We start from the raw sequence: 7,745 nt of genomic DNA, 5'->3' as shown, positions 1-7,745 counted from the left end.
GTTTAAACCTTTACGGTCCGTAACCGACCCTTGCGGAACATGCCCAGGTACCCTGCTTACGGACCGTAAACCTGGGGTCTTGCGGTCCGTAAGCGATGGCCAGAAGACAAAAGTTTGAAAACTTTTAAGTCTTGACCATGCAACCAATAATATCCGAAACATGCTATCTCTTTTCAGTTTGTGGGACCTCTTGCACAGCCATTGCATGGAAGAAGAGCTCTTACATGTCCCCTTTCTCATAGTGGATTCTTGTGGGAGTAATTTGACGGAAAAAAAAAACAAGGAAGTTTGAATTGAACAAGATTAATCAATATCTCCCAAATAGATTAGGATTACAATTAGATTTTCTTGTAGTATCATTATCAATTGTCCATTTTCCATATAAAGATGGAAATTTTATTTATTCGGAAATCAACCGGTTAGAACAAAAGATGTTTATCAAATGATTTATGGATCTTGGGATTTATAATTCGGGTCGCTCAGAGGTGCTTTAATAACATGTCACCCTTGGGTCGTTCAGAGGTATTTTAAATAACATGACGCCCTCTTTAAAATCCTACCATACATCTCTTTATTTGATCCGGGTTCCTGACACGTGTCCTCCATGCCACGTGTCATTATTCTATTGGACAGGAATTTTCGAGGTGTTACATCCTCACCCCTTTAAAAGAAATCTCGACCTCGAGATTTACTAAAACAATTGAGGGTATTTTTCTTTCATCGTGGATTCTAATTCCCACATATAATCAGGACCTCTGCGGCCCTCCCATTTGACCTTGACAATGGGTACATACTTCCTTCGAAGCTTCTTTACCTACCGGTCCTCAATCGACACAGGTTTTTCTATAAACTTTAAGCTTTCGTCTATATGCACATCCGTATGCGGTATGACTAGCGATTCATCCGCTAGACATTTCTTCAGATTGCAGATGTGGAACACGTTATGAATACCACTAAGCTCCTCTGGTAAGTTCAACTTATAAGCCACCGATCCTACACATTCGATGATCTCGAATAGTCCGATATACCTCGGGCTTAACTTACCTTTCTTGCCAAATCTCATTACCCCTTTCCACGGTGATACCTTGAGCAAAACTTTATCGCCAACCTCGAACTTGAGGGATTTTCTCTTACCATCAGCATAGCTCTTTTGCCTATCACGGGCAACTTTTAGGTGCTCACTAATCTGGGTAATCTTGTCCGTTGTCTCCAGGACTAATTCTGGTCCTGATAACTGAACGTCTCCTACCTCTGCCCAACAAATGGGTGTTCTGCACTTTCTACCATATAATGCCTCAAAAGGCGCAGCCTTAATGCTGGTATGGTAGCTATTATTGTAGGAAAATTCGATCAGATGTAGGTGCCTATCCCAACTTCCTCCTAGGTCAATCACGCATGCCCGAAGCATGTCCTCCAAGGTTTGAATAGTACGCTCACTTTGCCCATCCGTCTGGGGATGATAAGCTGTACTAAAATTCAATTGCGTACCCAGGGACTTTTGGAAACTCTCCCAGAAATGAGATGTGTATCTGGTATCCCTATCGGAGATGATAGATACTGGTACGCCATGCAGGGATACAATCTTATCCACGTACAGTTGGGCTAGCATGTCGGAACTGAAAGTTTCTCTAATGGGTAGGAAATGTGCTGACTTGGTCAGTCGATCAACTATCACCCAAATAGTGTCATTTCCTTTCTGCGTCTTAGGCAACTTGGTGATGAAATCCATTGTTACCATTTCCCATTTCCAAGTGGGAATTTCAGTCTGTTGTAGCAAACCTGACGGTTTCTGATGCTCGGCCTTAACTTGAGCGCACGTCAGACATTTAGCCACATGGGTGGCTATAGACTTTTTCAAGCCTATCCACCAATAATTTGCCTTTACATCCTGGTACATCTTATCCGCTCCAGGATGGACGGAATATCTGGAACTGTGGGCTTCCTTAAGGATGACGTCTCGAAGTCCTCCATAAACAGGAACCCATATTCTTCCATTTAGTCTCAGGATTCCGTCTTTACCATAGGATAACTGCTCTTCAGTTACTCCTAGCTTTTCATTAGGGTAGTTAGCTTCTAATACTGCCTCTTTCTGTGCGGCTAACAACCTTTCATTTAGACTGTTCCTGACCTCAATGCTTTTGGCATTGATCCTGATTGGTTTTACCCTCTCCTTTCTGCTCAAGGCATCTGCGACTACATTAGCCTTGCCTGGATGGTATCTGATTTCACAATCATAATCGTTCAGAGTTTCCATCCAACGTCGCTGTCTCATGTTCAATTCTTTCTGGTTGAACAGGTGTTGGAGGCTTTTGTGATCGGAATAGATCACACATTTGGTACCATACAAATAGTGTCTCCACAACTTTAGTGCAAATACAACGGCACCCAACTCCAGATCATGGGTGGTGTAATTCTTCTCATGCACCCTCAATTGTCGTGAAGCGTAGGCAATGACCTTGCCTTTCTGCATTAACACACAACCCATCCCGGTGTGTGATGCGTCACAGTAGACTACAAATTCATCAATCCCATCAGGTAAGGTCAACACGGGAGCGTTACTCAATTTCTGCTTCAAAATGTCGAATGACTCTTGCTGCTTAGGTCCCCAATTGAACTTGCTATTCTTGCGAGTCAGCAAAGTTAGGGGTGCTGCAATTTCTTGAGAAATTCTCGATGAATCTCCTGTAGTAGCCTGCTAAACCTAGGAAACTACGGATTTCCATAGGCGTCTTTGGCTCCTGCCAATTCATGATAGCCTCAACCTTAGCGGGATCCACTTGAATACCGCGCTCACTGACCACATGTCCAAGAAATTGGACTTCTCTCAACCAAAATTCACATTTTGAAAATTTTGCATATAGCTTTTCTTGATGAAGCAGTTTCAGAATACAACGGAGGTGTTTCTCGTGGTCAGCTTGATTTTTGGAATAGATGAGGATGTCATCAATGAAGACAATAACAAATTTGTCCAAATATGGCTTGCAAACGCGATTCATGAGATCCATGAATGCGGCAGGCGCGTTAGTGAGCCCGAAAGGCATCACTAGGAACTCGTAGTGACCATAACGAGTCCTAAACGCAGTCTTATGCACATCTTCATCCTTAACCTTCAACTGATGATATCCCGACCTCAGATCTATCTTGGAGAAATAGCTTGCCCCTTGAAGTTGATCAAACAAATCGTCGATCCTGGGCAAAGGATACCTATTCTTGATAGTAACCTTGTTAAGCTCTCGGTAATCGATACATAAACGCATCGAACCATCTTTCTTCTTGACAAATAAGATCGGCGCTCCCCAAGGAGACGAACTAGGTCTAATGAAACCCTTGGCTAGCAAATCGTCTAGCTGCGTTCTTAATTCCTTCATCTCCGTAGGTGCTAGTCTATAAGGTGCTTTAGCGATAGGTGCAGCTCCAGGAATGATATCGATCCTGAATTCCACTTGCCTGTCTGGTGGCAAACCAGGCAGTTCTTCTAGAAAAACTTCAGGGTACTCCGAGATAACGGGAATGTCCTCAATCTTGGGCTTCTGTTCATCAATGGTCACTTGTGCCATATAGATAACACAACCATTCTTCAAACATTTGGATGCTTTGAGCATAGACACTTGCTCAGGCAGTCCATGATGTGTATCTCCCTGGATGGTGAGAGACTCACCAGATGGAGTCTTGATTGTTACTTGCCTCCTATTGCATACAATCTGGGCTTGGTTATGCGATAACCAATCCATGCCCAATACTACATCGAAACCGGCTAACTTAAAGGGTAGCAGGGAAAGAGGAAAAGAGTGGTTCCTAATGGATATAGCACATCCATCTAACACAGTCGAGACGGTTTCTAAAGTTCCATCTGCCAACTCTACCTCATAATTTGCACTTAAGGCTTTAACAGGCAATCCTAACAGCTCACAGAATTTACTATCCACAAAAGATTTATCTGCACCAGAATCAAACAATACTCTTGCGTAAACGTCATTAATGAGAAACGTACCGGTTATGACGTTATCGTTTTGGATGGCCTCCTGCACATTCATCTGGAAGACCCTGGCATTGGTCTTCTTCCCATCTTCAGTCTTCTTGACATTCTTTGGGCAGTTGGTCTTGATGTGCCCCTTTTCATTGCAACTGTAACAAGTTGCATCTTTCAACTTCTTGCACTCAAGAGTTCTGTGCTCAGAAGACTTACATATCCCACACATCTTGGGTTGGGATTTCTGTTCGAACCTGCACCTCCCAAAATGGTGCTTCCTACAAACCTTGCACTTGGGCCTATCGCCCGACTGTTGCTCGCTCCTCCTGGCCTCAGATCCCTTCTTACTGTCACGGTTTCCCCTATGTTTCTTGCTCGATCGACGTGAATTATCATCTTCACGTTTCCTCTTGTCAGAATCCGCATTCTTCAAGGTTCTTAGTCTCACTGCATCTTGAGTGAGGGACAGAGATAAATCGGTTACAGATCTGAATGTGATAGGTCTAGAGGCCTTCACACTAGCCTTGATTTCTGGGGCTAAACCCCCAATAAAACGCGCGATTCTCTTGGGTTCAGGGGTTACCAGGTAAGGAACCATTCTGGACAAGGTGTTGAAACTGGTGAGGTATGCCTGGCAGTCTAGGTTTTTCATAACCAGAGATAGGAATTCAGATTCTATTCGTTCAACCTCATGCTGAGGGCAGTAGTTATCCTTGACAAGAGCAACGAATTGCTTCTAAGACATATTGTACAAGGCAACCTTTCCAGAAGCCTGGATCAACGCTCCCCACCAAGCTAGAGCCTCCCCCTTGAAAGACTGGGATGCAAACTTAACCATATCCCTCTCAGCACAACCACTGATGTCTACCACTGTCTCTATCTCGTCAAGCCACGTCATACAGTCTACAGCCCCTTTTTCTCCAGTAAACTCTCGAGGTTTACAAGATACAAAATATTTATACGTGCAACCCTTAGCACGTGGGGCTTCATCAAACACGATCTTCTTGGGGTGAACACTGTTTTCATTCGAGGAGTGTCGGTCATCATCTTTCTTAGATTTGGGTGGAGTAGGTGGTGGATTGTTGTGAGCCTCAGAATGATTCTTTGGTTTAGCCTGCGGTGTAGGTAAGGTTCTACTACGGGTCTCACTGTACTCACTGTACTGTCGTTCTAAGGCTTTTGCAACCGCATCATTCACAATCGCTTTCAGTTCAGCACCCGTTACTAAGAATTTAGCATCATCACGGTTTCCTACCGGATGGCTATTGACTTCCTCCGATCCAGCCATGTAGCTTCAATTGCTACATGTAAATGATGGACAAGGTTTTTAACTCAAAGGCTCTTATAGTATTTTATGTTTTATTAACCAAGGTTTTAAATTGCCATTTTAGGTTAATTCGTTAAAACATTAGGATTTTACTATTATCCTATGATACTTTATTATTGGCACATAAGGCCTAGTCACAAGGACAGTTAAAATAAATAATTAAGATTTTATAGTATCTAGGTGTGTTAGGTTGAATCATAGTTCATTTCCATTTAATAACAGGGAGTCATAAGCTACCACTGTCCTTAGTCACGGAGGACATTTAATTATTGCCCACAGGCACTTCACTTCAAAGAAGTGGTTAAATAATTAAGGGAATTTAAAATTAACCCTTTATGAGAGATGGCCTGTGTGACTTTACTGATTCACAGTTTGCCAAAATCATTAACATACTAACAGATGTTAATAATTGGAATCTATTGTGTGGGTTGTACCATCTTGGCCAGGTTTGCAATAACACAAAGGCTAGGTTTTACCTCCAAGATTCTTTAATAATCAACGCAGAATAGTCCTAAATTGAGATGTTAATTATGGATCTTAACCTAATTATGGAACTACCATCTTGGCCTTGTTTTATAACCAAAAGGCTAGGTCTTGGTTCTCTTTAGATTTTACCAAATTTAATATAATGGCAGATCTTTTTAAATTTTCATTAATTTTCATATTTCATGCAGATAATTAATCAAAATGAAAACTTAATTAAACCATCCCAAAAATTGTCTTAAACAAGTACAACATTTGCCCAAAACGGGACTTCTACAAAAACAAATGCCCACGCAGGAGCGGAATTCAAGAACAAACCCACGCAGGGGTTAACTAACCAAACATGCCCACGCAGGAGCAGAGTACTAAAAGACAAGCTCACGCAGGAGCTGAATACTGAAGCAAAAAGTCCACGCAGGGACTGAATTACAACTAAATAAAAATAACAAGGATCTTCAATAGTCCCTCCTTTTGGACTTTCCCTTGATCAGATCTGATAGTCCTTTGAAGAATCCTCTGTTGTGTCTGCGCTCAGTCTGAATCTCCCGTTCACAACGGTCTAGCCTCTCAAGGACTTCTTGTTGGCGTTCTGGAGGAATTATCTGTGGCTGTGGCGGCTGGTACACCGGTGGAGGAGGCGGCGGATGCTGGTACCCAAAAGTCGGGTAGCCAGTAGTCCATAGTCCACCATAAGGCCCCTCTGGGTGACTAGCGTTGTAATCCCATGCTTCCTGATATGGATCCACACTAGCGTAGTTGTAGTTGTAGTGGGTATGCGCCGGTTGCTCAAAAGGATTATACGCCGCTGAACCGGCGTAAGCAGGAATTGGGTTATCGAAACCCAACGGTGGTGCCACAGGTACTGAGTTGATTTCTGGAATGGGGCTTGATAGACCCCCAATTGTGGTTCTTCTTCTTCCTCCTGAAGTGGCGGATAATGGCTGCCACTTGATGGTTGGGGTGTGCTGATGCGGACACCCCCTCGCACGGACATCCGTGCGTTCGACCTCCTCCGCCTCGGTGGCTCCGGAGGCGGCTGCTGTTCCACTGGTGGTGGTGGTGGCGGGGTAACTGCCACGAAACGAGAATCCTGAGAAGGATCCTGTTGCTGTTGCTGCTGCTGTTGTTGCTGCTGGTAGGGGGACGAGTGGTGTGAGGGGGTAAAATACCAGTCGATGTTTCGGAACCTCTCCTCGTAGCTGTCTGGACCACGATAAGGCGATCCGTGAAAAGATGATCCGTCAGAGATCTCTATCGGGTGGTTGGGCGTCCCCGTAGCAGGCTCCATAGGGTCAGTATCCTCGTCCATATCGTTATCCCCAGAGAAGTGGTCTTCCGGTCCAAGTGGGTTAAAACCCACGGGTTCTGGAAAAACGTTGGCCGGGTTGAACCGGCTCTGGAAGGTTGGGGTTGGGTCACCAAAGGAGTGGTGAGAGTTGGATCTCTACAGAGGTATAACGGCTGGTGGTTGTTCGTTGGGCTCATTTTCCGATTGGGGCCCAAAGGAGTGCTGGTAAGAAGGTGAAGAGCTGAGGGAAACTGACCGTCTCCCGGGTTCAACATAGAGCCTCCATGGCTCTTGCGGGCTGGTGCTCATAGTAATGGATGGGGTTCGCCGGTGCGAAGGCCCGGCTTCGTGATCATGACCCGTGACGGGTCCCTTGCCTCGACCGCGGAGAAATCTTGGTGGCATGATGACCTGCATACATGATTTAAATAACAACCACAATATAATTATAAAAGACTCAAAATAAAACAAAACAGAGTTGGTCCTATGTTCAATGTCTAGACTTGGAGCTCGAAGAATGTGCAATTTGTGCACTGAGATTAAACACAAAAGGCTAGTGTTTAATTCACTCAGTGTTGGCTCTGATACCAACCTGTCACACTCCGAATTTTCCACGTGTCACCGCTGGGCCCGGTGGGGGAGTATCGTGACGTAGTTGATATCATCATTTGTCAAAC

This window comes from Helianthus annuus, chromosome 13 (genome assembly GCF_002127325.2).
Source record: "Helianthus annuus cultivar XRQ/B chromosome 13, HanXRQr2.0-SUNRISE, whole genome shotgun sequence".
NCBI lineage: Eukaryota > Viridiplantae > Streptophyta > Magnoliopsida > Asterales > Asteraceae > Helianthus > Helianthus annuus.
The sequence above is the reverse complement of the archived record's forward strand: the minus strand, read 5'-3'. Positions refer to the sequence as shown.